Here is a 21327-nt window from a genome sequence, read left to right as displayed (position 1 = left end):
GCCACATTGCTATGTAATATTTTGAAGGAGACCTGGGGAGGAACCTACTCTTGCCCCAACGCAAAAGGAAGAGTGTGGACTGAGTCGATTGTGCCTTACACACGAGGAAGATGGTTATGTAGGATGAATGTGGATCTATGGGAAGCATGCTTCCCAACCGAGGCGGAATAAGGTAGCACAAAAGGTAGCACAAAAACATTACTTGTACATATCCATTGCTCATTTGATTTAATAACTAAAAATTAATTGCAGCACAAAAACATTGCTGGTACACATCCATTGCTCATTTGATTAATAACTAAATATTAATAGCATATAAACTAAATATTAATAGCATATAAATTAATAGCATATATTTTGTTTGTTTACTAAAAATTAATGGCATATATTTTATTTGTTTGTTAGGTTATGCGAGATATACTTAATTTGTGGTTTGAGTAGTTTTGACCAAGGGGTATTTAAGTGATTAGAATCATTTTAAGATTGTACCCAGTTTGGGTCACACTAGTGCTTAGCATCACTGGATTTTTGCCTGTGAGTTTTGAACAAGTGACCTTTACATCACGAAGTGCCTTAACAAAACTCTTATCACAATTTGCTCTACACCCATTAGGCCTCTACACAATTAATTGAAATTAATGAAATCTGTGATAAAACTCTAGATTTATTAATTAATAAAAAAAATAAAAATAAACATTTTATCATGAAGCATCACCGGTGTGAGCATCACCGGATGCAATGAGTGTTAGTAGTTCCAGTTATGACTACTTCTCATGGAAATGGTTATAAATGAATGACTTTCTTAAACCAGTGGAATCCCAAAAAATGATCTAATATAATGCACTTCCAAAGACCCTCAATACTTAAATAAACAAATATTCATTTATAAAAACAAATAGTAAAAATAATAATTAATGGCTTGAAAGTCAAAAGCTACCTATTGACAATCAAAACACAAATTAATGTAGTCGTCTAACTAGGGGGAGTAATTGGCTAAAAGTAGTCAGAATCCGTCAAAAAAATTTCAAAAAATCTTGTAGAAGCAGTGTTTCCATTTTGATGGTGGAAATGGATTCAGCACCATCAAAAACGGCTAGAACACCTAAAATTTTAAAGTTTAACAAAAATTTTAAAGTTTAACAACTATAACTTGGATTTACAAAAATCCTGGCCAGATTTTCTCTAAATATAACTGGAATTTCCATAACTTTCCGAGCAACTCCTCAACGTAGTTAGACTATGCCCAAATTAATGGCAAGAATTGTCTTGACAAGTACAAATCAAAATTTATATTAACAATCAAAGTACAAATCAATGGCTAGAATTGCTATGACATTACAAATGGATTGTTATAATTGCCATGACAGTATAAAAAATCAGAATGCTGGAGTGTTTGAATCGTTTTTAATGTTAAAATAAATTCAACACAATCAAGAATCTTGAAATACCCAAAATCTTGAAATTAGATAAAAATAACTTAATTTTATAAAAAAATTCTACTAAATCTTATCACAATCTTACCAAAATTTCTAATATTTAACCTCAATATTACCGAAATTTCCATTATTTAACGCCATTATTTTCCAAAGATTCTTTACTTGTGAGGACTGATAATAATTACTTTTCCCACTTTTGGGTTCAAATGTTTACATCAAAGAAAAAATCCCTTGCGCCGCAAATCTTGGAGACAGGGGGCCTGAAAAGCGCCGAAGGAAAAGACAAAGTGAAACCGAGAGTGCATATATACATAGACAGTACAAGTGTACAACAGTAGTAGATGATTATTTATACATTTAATAATTTTTTGTACAAACTTATGTTTACTTTTTATATCCACAACAGAACATGGTTATATATACATTTAATATATTCTTAGTACAAACTTACTTTTTATATCTTGCAATGAGGATAATCCACGTGGGTCTGATATTTTATTCCTAATAGATGATGGTTGCTACGTGCCCTGCAGGGTGCCACACTTTAAAGATCGCGAATGACTGCCACGTACGCTGTCTCACTTTGAAGATAGGTGCTGGTTGCCAACCTGCATCACTTTCAAGATACTGTTACGTTTGGAATCTAGTCGTTCAACTTTTGTACTTCAAATATTAAAATAATAAGATGCCTTATGAAGGATAGCATTTTAACCTCGCTGTGATGAGCCTCTCTCAAACAAAAACCAGGTACCGCGCCCATGGTATTGCTGTATTCCTGTGCATTGTGAGTTGGCAGTAACGAAGAAGGATTCCCTGAATAATTTGCAAAAATGAACATATAGATTGTTACGCCTAAATCCTAGATTATGAAATAATTAATATGAAGTACAGGAAAGGTTGTGGGTGTTTGTTTATAGGTGGGGAGAGGGAAGGATGAATCAAGCCTCTTTGCAACAGAGAAACACTGAGCGGAGTAGAAGAAGCGGAGCGTTTTATAAATCTGGAGATCAGAGCCCCTAAATCGCCGAGGGATGTTGACGAGAAGTGGAGGATGTGCGGTATTCTGGTTTTAGTAATTCTGAAAACTGTTAGTGGTACTTGAATGTGCGGAATACATGCTTGAACCCCAACGTTTGCTCCTGACATTGCGATGTTAGGTTGATTTTAGCTGTTGATTTAGTCTGGAGGTGGTTTGTAGTTGTGTCTCTGTGAATGGTGTCATCTCCTCTGTGCTTGGGAAAATATCGCCATGGGCTTAAGCAGTCCCGGAAAGTCCAACCTGGGACGATCTCCCTTTTGTGAGAATTACGAGCGATTCAGCAAAAGCAATGGCCAAGACGATATGCAGAAGGATGTTTTCAATATTCCGACCATGAAAATCTCACCGGCGCCTTTCCCTGAGCCATTTAACAACAGCGATGGCGAAGCCGAAAAGCGGAAAGGTGCTCTCAATATCTCGCCCAAGAAAGCACCATTGAAGACTCTCCATGAACGATCAATAACGACGAAGGGGAAAATCAGAACGGTGCTTTCAATATCCAGCCGAAGAAAACCCTACAGAAGCAATAAGACGCTTTCAATTTCCAGCCCAAGAAAAATCTACTGCAGATATTCCGAGTTCGATTCAACAAGGGCGATGACGAAGCCGAAATGCAGAACGATGTTTCCAATGTTCTGCCCAAGAAACCCCAACTTCGGACATTTTCCCTGAGCCATTCAAGAATATCGATGGCGAAGGCGAAATGCAGAACAATGTTTTCAATATCCAGCCCAAGAAAGCTCCACTGTAAATTTTGGCCGAGGAGATCCGCAACGAATCTAGCAAAAATAAGTGCTGAGCCTCTGGCTGCTGCACTTCTTTTTGCTAGGCCCGTTACGGATGATTTTTCGTGTACGATTTACAAGCGATTCAAAGAGAGACAACAAAGACGAAATCGACAACGATGTCTTCGAGAAAACGCCACCGTAGAGCTTCAGCAAAATGAAGGGTAAGTACTGTATATCCTTTATCTGGTTGGATGAAATCTACTTGAGTCTTTTTGCCGAATTTTCCATAATTACTGCTTTCTGTAGCTTCGTTTAATACTTTATTTGAAGGAAGTGTACTAATGTTAAACCTGGCTATAGCTTATTACAGAATTCACACAGGATGAACGTCTGAGATGAGAATGGTTTTTGATTTGGTGCTCGGATAGATTACGGCCCAGACGTTGACATTGCTACTTGTGTGAACATTACATATTTTAGGACTTGAAATTTGATGAGAAAATAGTTGTATCTTCTTCTGTATAGTTTTAGTGGACCTAATCGTTAAAAATATTTATAATATTTATTTGTTTAATTATGGGAGAGAGGTCACTGGTTCGAATCAGTGGTCATAGAGTTTCCATGGAATTCTTGTCATTGTTTTGCAAGTTCGACAACATCTAGCCATTCTTTACTAGGAATTTTATCCCCAAGTGGTGGAGGAACATAGCAATTTTGTTTCTTACGCTTGAAACTTTCATCGACGAAATGTGAAAAATGGGGTTCAAAGTGTAGTTAAAATGTATAAAACAACTAATACAGAGCGAAGGTGGCAATTGTCCATTTTTGTTATTTAACTCAACTTCACTGGATGGCATATGCTTTCTTGTTCTATGGTTTTCTTTTTGGAAATTTTGATATTTGGTTAGCAGCTTTTCAGGCTTCATTTGCTACGCTGCTAATTTTTTAACATTTCATTCTCTGTAAACTTCATGTCTGGGGCTTTCAGTGAAGGTACATTGATGTTGCAAATCCTATCCATAACATGGAAAAGGCATTAACATTTGTTTCAATAGAGAGAAAAAGAGCTTTAAGCGATCTAAGGACTTGTGTTGTTTTGGCATATATTGAGATGGCTTCGTCAATTTACTTTTACCTCTCTTTTCTTTTCAGCTGGGTCACAAGCTCAATAATTGTATCTTTCTAATTTTTCATTTTCATCTTTCAACCATATAAGATGTGGGTGTGGTTCTGATATGATATCCCTTGTGGGGAAAGAGAGCTGGTTAGTCAAACTTCTAAGTTTCATGGGAACACACTTTGGTAATTTTGATATTTGGTTGAAAAGCACAATACTTTTTGGTTGTTGTGGGAACATTTCTTGGTACTTTTGATATATTTGGTTAACAACTCTTCATTCTTTATTGGCTACTCTGCACTTTTTTTTTAACATCACTAGCATCACGTTCTCTGTAAATTTTTCTTATTTTGGGGGTTTTGGTGAAAGTATATTGATGTTGTAAAGCCTATCCATAACAGGGAAAAGTCATTAACATTTCCTGCAATAGACAGAAACAGAGCTTTCATTGAGCAAGGGACTAACAATGTTGTTTTTGGATATATTAAAATGAATGCATCAATTTACTTTTGCGTCTCTTTTCGGCTTGCTCACAAGCTCAATAATCGTGTGTTTTTTAATTTTTAATTTTCATCTTTCAACCATATGAGATCGTGAGTGTGGTTCTGACATGATATCCCTTGCAGGGAAGGAACTTGGTCAGTTATCTAGGTATAGTGGGAACACTTTTATTTACTCCTAGGTTAATTTATACTTGGAATTTGCTTCTCTGTTTTCTTTTCTGTTTTCTTTTCAGCTTGGTCAAAGGCTCAATAATTATGGTTCAATGGTTCATTTTAATTTTACCAATTTTCCTTTCCATCTTTCAGTTGAGATCGTGGGATTTCGTTGGGTGGATCTGATATGATATCCCTTTTAAGGAAAGGAATTGGTAAAAGGGAGTTCATCAGCTAAACTTGTTCTAAGTTTTATGAGAACACTTTTATTTATAAGTTAGAAGTTAAAATTTATATGTTGATTTGCTTTATTCTTTTGAATTTTTCATGTATAGTTTGATGCCTTTTTTAGTTCATTATTACCATGTATGTTTAAAATTAAAGACAAGTACGAAAAGGGATTTCATTGTGAGACTTGGCCTGCCATCAAAGCTTCAACTAACTAAATGAATCTTCTTAAGTCTAGAAGACTTCGTTCAACTAAAGAATCTAACTCTGTCTGAGTGCTTTTAGATGTTAATCACGTCCTTGCGTGAAAGGGCAACGAGTGATGTGGCAAGTAGATTTTTTAAAATCTTGCTTATTGTCTGATTTTTTTATATGTGAATAAAGTATACCTCGATTGTATTTGTTGTTTTCGGTTTCATATTTTTTACAAAATACGGTAGGGATTCTGTCACTCACAATTGCAGGCTCTAAAATTATTCGTTCTTATCTAGCTGGAACTTTAGTTTACTTACATATATGATCATGCTTTATCTTTTGGGCTTTGGATCACTGTGCTTCCAGATTGAACAATTAACTTTTCATTTTAATGGCAATTGGGGTGACGTTAGTAAGGGTAACTTTATGTTAGTGTGGAATTTCCCTGGTTCATGGTTCTACTTATATAGATGTGGAACTGGTAGATATTTATTTGCTCGTTACTTTTCAAGCAATGAAGTAACCTTGATTATAAGAGCACAATGTTGAGGCGTGATTTTGTATTATACATTCTAAAACATATTCTTGTTTCTTTTGAAACTATTTTTAAGCTAAGAAACCAGATTCGTCACCCCATCTCGAATCCCACATGTCAGACATGATTCTCGAGGGACATGTGTCTGATTCATGGCTCGAGCGTGTCTGAACACATGGGATTCACTGGGCCAGCGAATTGGATTCGCCTAGCCAGTGTGTCTTGATTCTGGGACACGTGCCCCTCCAGAAAAGCGTGCCGCTAGTCTCTTTAATCCCGATTTGGGTTGTTTTCTCCTCATTCTTGTGTCTCTCTCTTGTTGTGGGTGTGTGGGAGCGAGTAGCAAAGGGTTTAAGAGCATTTTGGAGGTGATTCAAGCAATTGATAATTACATTTTGTTTCCAATTTTTTTCCATTTTTGCTACAACAGTTTGCCTTTCCATTTTGTTTACATGCTAGTGCATTTTTTATTTTTTTTTACAGCATTTATGGCTCAATCAAGGGCAACATGGAAGGGGCAAAAGAAGGGGAAGAATGTTCCCATTGATGATACCCCTCCTGTTCTAGTTTCATAAGGGTCTGCAAGTGTTCCCTGTGTTGGAAATGGTGCTGCAACAACAACTTCAAATGTTGAGGGCAAAATAAATTTAGAATGACAACAGGCTTAAGAAAGTAAATATCCCTTGTGGAAGTATGTCACAAGAGATCGAGTGCCAGGCAACGAGTTAAGGGGAGGAGGTAATGTTTTTTGGACATGCAACTATTGCAACAATCAATTTAAGAGCACTTATTTTCGTGTGAAAGCTCATTTGTTGGGCTTACCAGGTTGTGGAATTGGAGCATGTGCAAATGTGTCTATAGCTAAGAGGAAAGAAATGGAAAAAAAGGCCAATATTGGTGTGGCAAGGGTGGCTGCATCTTCTAAAAAAACAAGAATGAGGGTCCCCTTCCATCTTGAGGAAAAGCAGCAATGAATTTCCATTTGAGAGTTTTGGTGGGGGTGTAGGTCAAGCAGCAAAAAGAAAAGCAGTGGCACTTGGTTCAATGGACAATATATTTCAGAAAGAGAGAAAGGAAGAGCTTGATATCACCATTGCCTTCTTTTTCTATTTGAACTTCATATCATTTAATGTTGCTCAATCACCTTTATTTATTGAGATGCGTTGAGCTCTAACTCAAGGGTTTTCATCAGGGTATGTGCCTCTTGGGTCAGAGAAGCTTAAAACCACATTGTTGACTAAGGCAAAGAAAGAGGTGGACAAAATACTTGAGCCTATTAAATCAGCATGGCCAACATCTAGGGTTAGTATTGTTTCTGATGGATGGGCAAATCCAGCACGCCACCCACTCATCAACTTCATGGTGTCTTCCTTGAATAGACCAATCTTCTTGAAATTAGTGGATGCATTTGGAAAATACAAGGATGCACAATATATGGGTGAGTTATTTATTAAAGTTATTGAAGATGTAGGTGTTGATTTTTGTGTGCAAATTATTATAGACAATGCACTTGTTTGCAAGGATGCTGGCATGATTGTGGACGCTAAATATCCACAAGTATTTTGGACACTTTGCATTGTCCATTCCTTGAATTTAGCACTTAAAACTATTGCTTCTGATGTGCCTTGGATTGGAAGTGTTATTGAGTATGCACAACATATATGCAACTTTGTACAAAATCATACTAATGCCCTCACAATCTACAAGTACACCCATCTATCATTGTTGAAGATTGGAGATACACGGTTTGCCTCTTCATTCATCATGTTGAAGAGGTTGAGGGAGGTCAAGACCGCTCTTGGGACCATGGTTATTTCAGAGTTTTGGTCTTTTTGGAGAAAGATAGATCAAGTAGCCTCAAAAAGAGTCAAGGACACAATGTTAGATGATGCTTTTGGTGGAAGAGGGTAGATCTTACTATTAAGATCATGGACCCTATCATTATTTTACTATGATTTGCAGATACAAACCAACCCATCGTAGGAGAGTTTATGAAGGATGGTATTCCATGATTGAGTCTGTGAGGACCATTATTTTACAGAGTGAGTGCCTTGAGTATGAGACATCATCGGAGGCCTTCTTCACCACCATACAAGATATTCTTGTCAGCAGGTGGGACAAGAATTGCACACCTTTGCATTGTTTGGCTCACTCATTAAATCCAAAAGACTATAGCCATGAGTCGCTGAATGATGTACCTTCCCTTAGATTCCCCTCTCATATGGATGGTGAAATTTCACAAGGGAGGAAGGATGCATTGAGACGGATATTTCAGGATAGAACATCCCCTGATGAGGTGGAGGATGTCTTTGCAGAGTTTTCCACTTGTACTGGGCTATTTGCAGGCTAATGATGTGATTAGAGACAAGGGGGCTAAGAAGCCCTATTCTTAGTCGGCAACTCATGGGGCAAGATGCCCTCCTCTACAACAGTTAGCCATGAGGCTCCTCTCTCAGGTTACTTCATCCTTTTGTTGGGAGAGAAATTGGAGCACATATGGGAATTTGTATAGTGTGAAGAAGAGTAGGCCTCAGCAGTTCAAGGCAGAGACAATGGTGTATGTGCACACCAGCCTTCGTCTTATTTACAGGTAGAGGGATGAGTGGTTGAAGGGAAAGACAAAGATGTGGGATGTGTTTCTTGATGATATGGGTTTGGACAATAGTGTTGAGTTGGCATTGGCCAACTTGGATCTTAATGAGTTAGTGCTAAAGCCTATCACTTTTGATGATGGTGATACTCTTGAGGGGTCATCCTCCACACCATCAGATGCAAAGATTAAATTGGATATAGAGGAGGATGCGGAGGAGAGCAGGGGTGACCATGACAGTGATGCTGATTTTGATGATGATGATTGATGAGCTACCTACTACCTTGTAGTTGTTTTGTATTTTCTATTTCTATTTGCCATTGGCATTGCTAGTCAGGAATCCTTAGGACTTAGTAGGAATCCTCAAGACTCAACACCTATGTAACACATTTTGATTTTGATGACTTAATGAGAGAACTGCACTTTCGTGTCTTTCTCCTATTGGATCATTGATGAATCTGTCACGATTGTATTTGTAATATGTATGCATAATGTTACAACTTACAAATGTACAATGTTGAATCTAGATCTATGTTTGAATCTGCATCATGAATGAGAATTTGTGTGATATGAAATCACTGATATATATATATATATATATATATATAAAACGTGTCCTATTCTGGGGGCGTGCCTTGTGTCGGACACTCAAATTTGCGTGTCTTGTGTGTCTCGTGTCCCCATGTTAGGGGACTTAGTTTTTAAGGCATATTTTTTCTCTTAAGATGCACTAAAATGTCTGTAATTATCCTTTTATGCCAGTGCACTGTTGTATCCCTTATTTACCGTTCAATTTACATATTCCCTGAGTTTAAATTGTTGAATGTTGTGATTCATACAAGAATTAAAATGTAAGGTGCTCGGTTGCTTTTGCAAGAATAAAGGAAGGATCACCTAGAGGCTAGAAGTCATTGTCCTTGATAACGGAGGTGCTATACAACATTCACATAATTGCCAGTCAATGCTTCATGATGTAGTTGCTTTAGACCTGTGTGTTTGTTGTTTTTATAATTTTTCTTTATGTATTTAGATATGAAGTACTAGGGTAAAGCTTCACAACCTTTAGTTTCATTGCTGAGCTTGGTTCTCTTCTCATTCTCTGTCCATCGTTGGTTACAATATGGTAAACTATTCTCTTGATATAGTCTTTGGTTCACATATGAATTACAGTTTGTTAAAATTTTCAGACCATGGTAAGTAGTTTATGTAGGAGTGGTTGTTGTTTAATTTCTAGTAGTCTATCTTCAACTGTTTGGATTTTTTTTTTAAGCAAGATTTCATTAGATTATTGAGAAATTACATAGAGTACAGGCATGTAGAATCTTCGACGGACCTTGTTCAGATTAAACATGTTCAAGAAACAAAAAAGATTGTCTACCCTGAAACTAGCATTGAACCAAGCTTGGGGAAGACCATCTGTCCATAGATGGTAAGCCAGATGGTCTCCTTGAGTGTCTTGAAACCAGATTTTAACAACAAAAATAGAGCTAACATGCAAAAAAAAAACAGAAGACTGAAAAAGATCTTAATTGATTCCTAATATTGCTCCCTTACATGCTGAGAATTAATTGAAGTGATAGTTCTGGCCTTCCTTCAACCATGATAGCCTTTCCCACTCCACTAGCATTCCTCCGAAGCTGGTGTCACCTAATATTGCTCCTGTACATGCTGAGAATTAACTGAAGTGATAGTCCTGGCCTTCCTTTAGCCATGATAGTCTTTCCCACTCCACTAGCGTTCCTCCGAAGCTGGTGTTTGCATCCTGTTGCGGTATCTCTTCCTTGTGCTTATCATCTGTTGTTGCCCTGCTGCTAGTGGCCCGCTCCTTCCCATCACTACCAAATAGTCTTGATTTTTTAGTGGTCTTCTCCTCCCTTCTTGTAAGTTCTAGCTTCTCAGCACTCGGTGGTTTTGCACCTTGAGATACCGAGTTTGGAGGACTCAAAGAAGAGGAGTCCGAGCTATCCGAGGAATTAGAAGGCGTAGGAGGTGAGGGTAGTGGAGGGAAGTGAATTCCCAGAGCACCAGCCAAAACACACAATGCAAACCTAGCCTGGACAAGATGAAAGTCTAAATCAATGATTTGGCTCTCCACCACCCTCAAGATGTCTTCCTGGTCTCTCAAGTGCCTGTTTAAGCAAGTTCCTCAGTGCCCAATGACCATCACTTGTGTTTCCTATCTCTTCTGCTTCCATCTCAGCAATCATTCGTCTGATTTGTAGCAGAAGGTCCTCATCAAACTGTTTTATTCTTGGACCATGCCATGGAGGTAGAGGTTGACGGCCTCTTCCTCTTCCTCCTCGCTTGGGACGAAACCACTCACAAACCATGGTTGCTAGACGTGAGTTCCCTCTTCTGTCTCTACTAAAGTCTGCTCCTCTCTCAGTGCTGGCAATGACAGGTTTCATGACCCCCTGCAGAATTAACCTCGGTTTCTCTACCCAATGCTGCATTGAATGCGAATTCTCTGTCATCCAGCCACTCCACCTTATGCAGAGAATGTGGCAGATGGTTATGGCAGGCGGGATGTGCTACCATCCTCTCGACATAATTGCTTTAGAGCAGCTTGTCAGCAAGGATGAATGCATCTACAAGAGAGGAGTATCAAAGAAATTGCAAGGATGAATGCATCTACAAGAAAGGAGTATAAAAGAAAACAGAGAATTGTTTTGCAAGCTTCGATTAACCAAAACCATTGTTTTAAGATTCGGCCGGCTCGGAACCGACTCGGTCGAGTTGGTCCGAGCCGGGAAAAAAAATTTCAACCCAGCAGAAAATTCTGTTCGGTCGGTTGAGTTATGACTGATCCGACCGAGTCAGTCATAACTTGGCCGACTCGGCCGGATCCGTAACTACTCGGCTGGGTAGTTGACAGTGGCCAGTGAACCATAAAAACACGCGCCTTTTTTATTTTTTTAATTTTTATTTTTCTAAATGTGGAGGACTCCAAAGGGGTTTATGAATTAGTTTGCTGGTCTTTGGGGTCCATTCCCCTCTCCTTAACCCTAGTATTTGATCATATTTCCCTACTAAGGCTATGCTATTCATGGTAATGTTAAATTCTTAAAGTAAAAGGATGAAAATGAGTGACATTCTCCTTAATCTTCATTTTCATCCTTTTACTTAAATTTTTAACATTACCATGAAATGACTCAGGATGTTTGAGAGTGGTTCCGACCTCATTGTATTTCATATGGAGAAAGTAGAATTTTAGATTTCATTCAAAATCCAGTAGACTTATCGGTTTTTCAGGATTTTAGGATTGGGGGATTGCAATGTTTCCATGAATTTTGTCATGTATTAGGGTATGGAACTCGTATTTAATCAAGAGCACCAATCCCTCCATGTACCTTGATGTTAGTGACATTGGTTGTCAAACTCCTCCGGGATTCGCTCCCAAACCGGGAGCTTCCGAAAATGTCGCTCCTGCTCCCAAGTAACACTGAGCCAGATGATGTTGGCAACTCTAGCAGTAGCCAGTAGTACTGGTCACAAAATTTTCTTGTAGAGGCCATTTCTAGCCTCCTTGGTTATGTGTTTTTGTTTTGATCTCTATATCATCATCGTGTATGCATTGGACAGTGCACTGGGTGCCATTTTAATATAATGGATATATTCATGAGCCTACTTTGATCATATGTTGTTTTCTATCTATATTCTAATGCTGTGTGTTTGGAAACATGAATGAAAATCTTTAAAATTATGTGGTGTTATAAAAAATAAATATTTAATGTATTTTTTACAACGATCGAGTCATTGAAATCGAGCCGGCCGAGTCGATATCGAGTCGGAGTCGACCCTCGGCCGAGTCGGAGTCCGAGTCAGATTTATAAAACATTGACCAAAACTGCTATCCCATAATGGTTAATCACATCAAAATTATTCACTTTTAAGTTAATAAAGAACACAGTTTACTTCTATACTTGCCCACTGTTGAGTCCTATATTGATGGCTTATCTTCCTCGCAGAGGGAAAACCATTGAAGACAACACGAAAACCACCAAAGGGCCCTAAAGGGGATCAGATATGCAGATATACGACTGCAGAAAATCAAGACGTTTAAGGTTCCAGCACTTGCTTCCTCCCAGTGGCGATCTTGGATCCCTACATAAGGACAATGCAAAACCATAATTTGTATTTGATTTGTGCATTGCATGATCTTGTTTTAGGTCTCTTTTTCAATTCCTACGCTGCTATATTTTTTTACTGCGATTATTTTTCATGGAAAATTGCTTTGCCTATTTTGGGGCTTTGGCTTAGGATGCCTAAAATTAGGCTGCTCAGGGGTTTGAGCTAGGTAGGCCAGATTGGGGTTGGCTGGTTGTTTCATGGGTCAACCCGTTGGGTGCACATTTACTTTCTTGCATAATTAGAAACACAGGCGAAGAATTAAGAGAAATTCTCCTCTGATGTGAACCATTCTTGATAAATTTATCTTTTTTTCTGGTTTGGTGATCAATGTGATTAATTCTCCTAAACTTCCTTTTCTGGAGTTTTGTTTGCATAAAGATGAAGTAGGCTTCCAATCAGCACTATTCATAGATCAATCAAGTTTTAAGAAAATATGCTACAATAGAGGGCATGGATGGCCATCCTCATGAGTCGGTTCCCAACTGACAATTTAAGAAAACTGTGAAGTATAGCACTCGAACCAGAGCAATAAATCCATGGGCCGTTTTGTCAAATTGACTTGAACGATAGTCGTATTTGGCAAAGACATGTGCTTGGATTACATTTTAAGCATCGTAATATATTCTAATCTCACTTCACCTTTTGAGATTCTCCTTGTATGTTTGGTAAGAACTGGAATCTGATTACTCGGGACTTTTATAGATCCAACCGTGCTTTCCAGTACTTAATTGTGTTATGGTGTTATGTCTGGGCATTTTCAATTTTAGTTGTGTCTATGCACTCAACTATTATGTTTCAGTGGCTTTTATGTTTTCGTTAAGTGCAGTAGTCTTAGGATTTACGAATAACTGGAGTCTCAAGAGCTGGATCGCAGTCATAAGATCCTATTTTTAAAAGTTCTGTTAACGATGCTCTGTAGTTTATTTATGTTTGTTTTAGCTGTATGGAAGGCACAGGCAAATAATTTTATGTAATTCCCTGGTTTTAAAAGTTGAGCTGCTTCTTCAAATGTAGTAAAAAAATTCTAGTCTGGATGCAATGTCTGGAATTTAAAACTTACCAATGGGCATGGGTAGAAAGGTGCATGACATAAAGGAAGAAAACTAGGTCTTGGATTGTATACATTTAGGAATAGCGAATCATGATCTAGTTACTGGTATTGAGGTGTGCTACAGACTTTTCGTACACATAATTCTCAGTCAGGATTAACTATGAGTGTGAACCATAGTAGCAAGATTCAAATATGATTCATTACAGAAAAAATTATGTAACGAGAAAATCCAGTATGGCTCCACTACAAAAGTATAAATCTCATTGGATACAGAAATATGTATTTTGTTCCATATCATCTGATTGGATACAGAACTATGTATTTTGTTCCATATTTTAGAAGAATTCCAGCCTCAGAAATGCTCACCTGGAAAGAAGCTTAATTTAATAAAAATTTTACAATGTAGTTTATTCTTATAAGTTTTTTAGTGTTTTTTGGTTCAAAATTTTTGAGGTTTGTGGGCCTTTTGGGGGCCTTACATGTGGACTGGTACCAAAGACAGTAAAGAGTAGGTTGATCATAACTGTACTGGATATAAAAATTGCCGAATTTTGTACTGCTGCAGAATCTCTGTGTAGCAAACTGTGGTGTTAAACATATGAAGGTCCTGCATGCAGTGTAGTTATAAGAATGTTTTCTCAAATACTAGCATAGCAAAATACATGTCCGGTTATTGTATGTGTGATTGTACTTATCTTCAACTGTGATTTTTTTAGAATGCTATGTATGTATTTGCTTTCTAATTAGATTTTTGAAACGAGTGTTTGTGGGTTAAATTCTTTTGGAATAAAGGAGATCTTGTTTTTTCTAACTAGAGCCCTTATTGTGTTCAGGAAGCAAGGTATTTGAAGTACCGCGAACTGTTGAAAGGGTTAAACTTTAAGCTTTGTTAAGTTGCCAACAAAGCAGCTACTACTGCAACAATGAAAGTTCAAAAATTGGAGGTTCCTTTCGTGGATGTATGAATATTTGACATTTGTTATCAGCACATGCCAGCTGAGTTTGCTAGCACAGTAAAGGAAACGTGGTTTTGGGTTGTTAACTTTGATGCGGCTACATCATAATCTTCATAAACAAAGAAAAACCATCCGCTGATTATTGTAAGATGGTTGTTTGTGGTGAATTGAAAATTTGGGGGTCGGTTGTTTGGGTGGGGGGAGCTAGTTTTCATCTTATCAAAGCAGTGACTTGAGCGAGCAGGCCTAATTTTGCGTTTTGTGCATGAAACGTGCACATTTCAGAGAAAATATTGTTGAGAATCCAGGTTTATGTCAGATGATGTATTCACATAGTGCTTTTGTATAGCGAAGTAGGCTTTAATTGTTGTATAGGCAGAAACTTGCCGCCTACCAATTGAGACAGTGCAGACTTTGTTTAACACGCATGCCATTTCAAATATCTTATGAATAATTCACTAATGGGTTTAGTATAAAAATGAAAAGTATCTCATTATACTTGTGATTTGTTTATGGTGGATATTCTTTCACAGTAATGGCCAAGAAAGAATTCATATAAAATTTGATTGTTATAATAAAAAGGCGCAGTTACTGTTTTACGTTTGACGCTGTGGCTTTTATTTTGAGGTTAGATTTAATGTCTTGAAAAACTATAAGATTCAAAACATATAATTAGGCTATGCTTCAAATAAATTACTATGCTGCTAATAAATTACTAAATAAAAAATCGAAGCATTCGTGAGTGCAGAGAAACCCTAGTGCAAGTTGTCTTTGTTGAGCAATATGGACACCCTATAAGGTTAGAGGTGGTTGTAGGCCTTTCTTTATTTTGTAGCTTTCCAATTTCTGCCTATGCCAGGACTTTAAAGATGTAGCCATCTAGATTTGTGAAGAAATTAGAGAAGATTTTGGAAGCTAAGCTATCTCCGACTATATTCACACATAAAGCTTTGGTTTTTTAGATTGTGGGGTGGTTAGCTAGTTCATTCCCAGGGCTGTAGCAAATCCCAAGGACAGCAGGGATTTGGATTTAGAAGAATAGTTCATTCCCAGGACTGTAGCAAATCCCAAGAAAATTTGGAAAATTCCATATCAAAGAGCAATTGCATCACTTTTTTGGTGGAAGAATCGGGATTTGATTTTGCAAGTGGATTGTATTTTTGGAGTGTAGGGGAATGTATTTGAATGGGTAGTCGTAAGATTTTAATCTGGGGATGACGTTCCTTCAACCATTTTTGTGTGGGTGAGGTTTCCCATTTCCCACTTTACTGTTGGAGTGATGATGCTTTTCGTTGTATTAGCAATGGGGCATTATAATTGGGAACTTCTCCCAAAGGTAACATATGCTTTGTTGTGTAGGGATATGCATTGAGGTTGATTTTGAGAAAAGCTTGCTAGAAGTAGTTTTGAAGCCCTTTTGATAACTCTTGAAAATAAACAATATTTCTAACAACTAGACTATGAACAATTATCTTTCAAGTGAAAATCTTGTACGAAATATGCAAATTTTCCGAGTATGGAATCACTTTTTCTTGAATTTTTTGCCTAGGTTTAGCAGTAGCAAGTTCTATTAAGGGAGAAATTAAATTGTGACAAAGGAGAAACAAGACCATTGTTGTTCTATTGAGTCTATTTTTTTTTTTTTTTTAACTAGAATAAGTAGATTTTTTAATAAATATAGTGCGCCCCATTCGCAAACAAAACTAGGATTTTACAAAAAAATTTCCAAGCCTTCAAAGGGATGATGATATATCATTTGGTCTGCAAACCTATTGTATAAGTGATCTCTATTCTGAAAACAAAAATTCCCCATTCTAGAGCTTCTACAACTATAAATGTGACAAAACTGAAGCATTAAATATTTACATTTACATTGTGTCATTTAGAAACTGGGAGAAAAAGCATATAAAAACTAAATATCGATTGGTGTTGGACTGTTAAGGTCCAAGCCAATGGAGGCTTCTTTGTTGCCTTTGTTCAGGTCCAACTTGGTAGAGTCCTCCTCGTTTTCCTTGTTGCTCTCACCACTTTGAGCTTTAGATGCTCAATTTGTTGTCGCAGTGCATCTACTTCATCTTCTAGCAGTTGAATGCACACTCTCTTTTCCAACTCTCTTCTGCATCGTTAGGTTCTCTTGCTACTACTGATGTATGCAATGTTGCAATTCATCCAGGACTTCCTTAAATCCAAGTGGTTCTAAACACAGTTGATGCAGGTTCACTGATTTCTCCTACCCGCTAGAGAAATTTCCACTCGCGGCCCCCCTGACCTTGGCCTGCGACTGTCCCAAGAGCCCGACCAGGAACTATCCTTTGCACTCTGCACACTTGAATCCATTTTCAGACTACCCAAAATGTCCTAGAACCTTCTGTTACTCCCATTCAATTCTAGGGTGCGCTTGACCCTTTCCACCTCATTGGCCTCCAACCAAGCCCCAGGGATTTGACCCAAGACATCCTCATAGACCCGAGGATTATAATCCTTCTCACCAACAACGGTGTTCAAAAAAACTTCCCTCCAAGGGTCAACTTTCAAATCTTCCCCGAGGTTCTGGACCCAAACCTCCTCCCAATTTAGTAAAATAATGACCCCCAACCCAGTGACAGCACTCAGACCCTCCATTGCACTCAAACCCGCGACTCCTTGAAGTTTCCCACTCAAAATCTCAGGGACATCCAACTCCTTGAGTTTCAACTCATCAACCCAGAGCTAACAACAGAGACACAATGACCTTAGCTTCCGTTGCCTAAGCAAAATATAACCTTAAATCATAAAAATTGAACATATTGTTATTCCTTTTATAACAGCTACAGGAATGTGCGGTGATGTTGTACTGTGCGAAGAAGCTGATGCAGTTGAGATCTCGATGAGCTTCCATTATTTCCCAGTCGTCTGCCATTAAATCCCAACACTGCTCCTGGTCCATCCTTCCCATCCTAAGCATCCTCCCACAAGCGAACAGGGTTGTTCTGTGCACCGAAATTAAATGATGCTCTGAAATCCCCATAATCCTGCAATCTCCTGAGGAGGTACGCCGTCCTTTGCACTTGGAACCAGGGCGTGGGAACTGAATACACACGCAAAGGTCTTTTTCATGAACAAGTGTATTACCAAGGTGACAAACTCCGACACGTCGCATATGCAGAGGACGCTTCTACCACGAGGCTCCATGACAGGCTAGGGCTCGCATGAAATGATGCGACAGGGCCCAAGGGAAATGGGGATGAGGTGGGCAGGGGCAGAGAATATGGTGGGGAGAAGGGGAGGCGGGACCAAACGGAGAGGGGGGTGACGGGGAAAATTCGAGGAGAATGGCAGAGGGGAGGGATGGGGAGAATAAATAGGGAGGAGGGGAAGCGAAGGGAAGGGGAGGGGATGGAAAGGAAAGGGGGAGGGCTAAGGGGACCAGAGGGAAAGGAAAGGGGGAGAGCTAAGGGGATGGTGGAGGGGCCAAATACCCACCCTAAGAAATTTGAAAACACTATTTCCAATACCAAATTTTGTTAACTTCCTTGCAAGGCTTCGAGAAACCTCCATAATCCAAAATTTGTATCTCATCAACACACTTATAGGATGTTAGTTGTGCTGACGGCCTCATTCACAATGCATCTTTCTTCTCTCAACTGGCATGCATGGTTAGCTTGTTTGTCAACTTCTTGGTTATTTCCTCTGAGAATATGGAAGAAAGACACCAATTCGAAGGAGGGGATCAACCCCTGGGATCTCTTGATAATTTGGTTCAAGGTAGTGTTTTTAGTTGATGAAGCATAGATCATATGCCTAATAATTATCATGGAATCTCCTAAAACTTGTATTGTTTTTATGCCCTTCTTTTGAGCCAGTGTGAGGCCCAGGAACAAGCCATACACTTCTGCTTGGTTGTTGGTCTTCCATCCAAGCCCCCAAGCATATCTATATTCAATGATTCCTTCAAAATTAATGAGAATCCCTCCCCCTCCTACCACCCCAGGGTTATCTTTTAACGCTCCATCAAATTGAAGGGTCCATTTATTTGTGGATCTGAGCCAATCCACCATACCTTTCGAGTACAACTGCCCAATCCACTTGGCCCGAGAGGGAGAACTGCGCCCCGAAACCTGAGAGGTCGGGGATCACATCCACGGAGCCAACCAAGCGGATTCCAGATGATCCAAGGAAGGGTCAATAACTAGTTTATGCAGTTCCATACAAGCTGAAAGGACAGTCATGGCTATTACCCCAACTAGGCCCGGGTCTTTTTAAATATTTCCTTGTTCCTAGATAGCTATATTTGCCAAGAAACATACTTAGGAAGAGTAGATCAAATTGCTTTAAAGTTACTTTTGGCTTGAAGGGAGTCCAAATAAGATTTGGACCAAGAGCTAAAGAAGATCAGGGTGTCTGAAGGCTAGGGAGTTCTATGGTATGGAGGCACAAGGACTACAAACCAAACTTCTTTAGTCACATGACAATGGAGAAAGAGGTGAGGGATAGATTCCTTCGCAGATTCACAAAGCAAGCATCTTGAGGGGTCTATTTGTCCCCTCCTTCGAAGATTTCCCGCAGTAAGAATTTTTTTAAGTGATAACAACCAACAAAAAAAATTGACTTTTGGGATGGCATTCGTTTTCTAGATTTTTCCCGAAATAGAGTTTTTTGGAGGTAATTGGGAGTTTGAAAGCATTTGCAAATACCCTTCTTCGACAATATAATTGGCATTCTTCCATCCCCACTTGTTTGCATCTGAAAGGGCTATGGGGGCACAACCTCTTAGCTTCTTTAGTAGATTTTCTCTTTGGAGGAGAAGAGCCTTCGAGATATTTTCTAGTTTTCAGCCCTTTCAGCCACCTTGCCGGGTCCACTCAACAATCTGGCCCAAATTTTCCTCCCCGCTATGTCTCAAGAAGTTTTTAAGATCCACCAAGGAAAGGTCAGACTCCAAGGGATGGAGTCCTAGAATCGAATTTGAAAAAATCTTGGTGGAGGCTCCATTTCCTGGAATTTTGTTTAGATTTTTGGTGATAATGTCCCTAGAGGAGTTGATCAAATGCCAGATGGGGGAGCCCAATCCAGGCTCCACGCGACATCCACGTTCGAGTTGTTGAGATAGGTATTTAGCTCAAATCACTTGGGACCACCACTAGCTCGGGTTCGTGATCAAACCCCAGTACACTTTGGCTCATATTGCCATATTGGCTATTCTTGGGTCCCTGATTCCCAAACCCCCACGTTGTTTCGGAGCTCTGACGGTTTTCCAATTCACTAAGTGATATTTCTTTGTTTATGTTTTACCTCCTTCCCATAAGAATTTTCTTATATACATTCCCATTTGGTGAAGCACGCTCTAGGGGGCTTGCAGGGCAGTGAATTGATACAGAGGGATCACCGATAGGATTAACTTAACAAGGATTTCTCTACCTGCATAATTAAGCCAAGTCCCACCCCAGTTTACAAATTTGGTTTTCATTTTATCTTGCACTTTTTGCCAGGCACAGGGAGCAACGTGTCCTAGGGAGATTGGGATCCCTAAATAATTGAAATCTTTCCACTCACGGACTGCTTTAAATCCCATGATTTCTTCAATCTCTTTTTTCCCTTTGTCTTGAGATGTTCCAGTTATATATGTGGCTTGTGTTGTCATTCGTGGCACCCTATACGCACTAAGAGATCTATCTAGGATATTCTTAAATCGCTGAGCGATTGTGATCGAGGCACCACCCATCAAAATAGTATCATCCGCAAACTAACCATGGTTTATACTTTTGATGCCATCCTTAAAACGAATGCCCGGGAGGTTGATAGAAGCTCTTTCTAGCTCCAATTTCCTGCTCAGGGCATAAACCATGATGATATATAAAGGAGAGAGGGTGCACCCTTGGAGGAGGCTCCGAGAGGCTTTGAAGAAGCCAACAACCCTTCCATTCACCAGCATAGCAATCCAAGGAGAAGGAATACACAGATTTATCCATCTGATAAAGGTCTCATCCAACCCCATTTTTCTGAGGACTTTTAACAAGAAACCATGCTTGACATGGTCAAAAGCGTTTTCCATGTCTAACTTAATGATCATACCTTGGTCTCCCCTGTGTCAACTTGAGTCCAGAGCCTCTTGGATCAAGATAATATTATCGAGGATTTTCCTACCTGGGACAAACCCCCCCAGTTTTCAGAGATTAGAGAGGGCAATAATGGTTTAAGATGACATGCTAGCAACTTCGAGAAGATCTTATAGGAGACATTGAAAAGGGAAATAGGGCGGAATCCGGAGAACGAGGAGGGATTCAAGTCTTTAGGGATTAAGGCCAGAAAGGAAGAGTTTATGCCACCCCCCATAGCAAATCGTTTAAAGGAGTATCCCACCATTATGAAAAGGTCCTTCTTAATAACATCCCAAAAGAGTGGTAGAAGCTCACCGTGAATCCATCTAGACTTGACGCCTTATTTGGGGGGAAGGACAAGATCACCTTTCGAATTTCCTCCATCGTCGAAGGGGAAGTCAGAGAGTGATTCCCCTCCTCCGACACCAAATGGTGGATGCCCTCGAGAAAGAATTCTTTGCTGGCAAGATCCCAAGTATGATCCTTAGTGTACATTATAATGCTCAACTGTTGTTCTTTTGATTTCCTCAAACTTATTGACGATCTCACCCCCATGAATAATTTGAGTTATATTGTTTTTCGATTTCC

General features: G+C 39.0%; 1 pseudogene across 1 annotated transcript; it reads left to right on the top strand.

Moving 5' to 3' along the window:
• The first annotated feature begins 2137 nt into the window (after nt 1-2137).
• LOC149241461 (uncharacterized) lies at nt 2138-13180 on the top strand (annotated as a pseudogene). Its single transcript, XR_016246583.1, has 2 exons — nt 2138-3424; nt 3564-13180. The product of XR_016246583.1 is annotated as an uncharacterized LOC149241461 (transcript).
• Nucleotides 13181-21327: the final 8147 nt, after the last annotated feature.

Source organism: Pinus tabuliformis, chromosome 8, assembly GCF_031772625.1.
Source record: "Pinus tabuliformis cultivar Carrire ecotype Pingquan chromosome 8, CPIR1, whole genome shotgun sequence".
In the NCBI taxonomy this organism is placed as follows: Eukaryota; Viridiplantae; Streptophyta; class Pinopsida; order Pinales; family Pinaceae; genus Pinus; species Pinus tabuliformis.
This window is presented reverse-complemented; position numbering and strand designations above follow the sequence as displayed.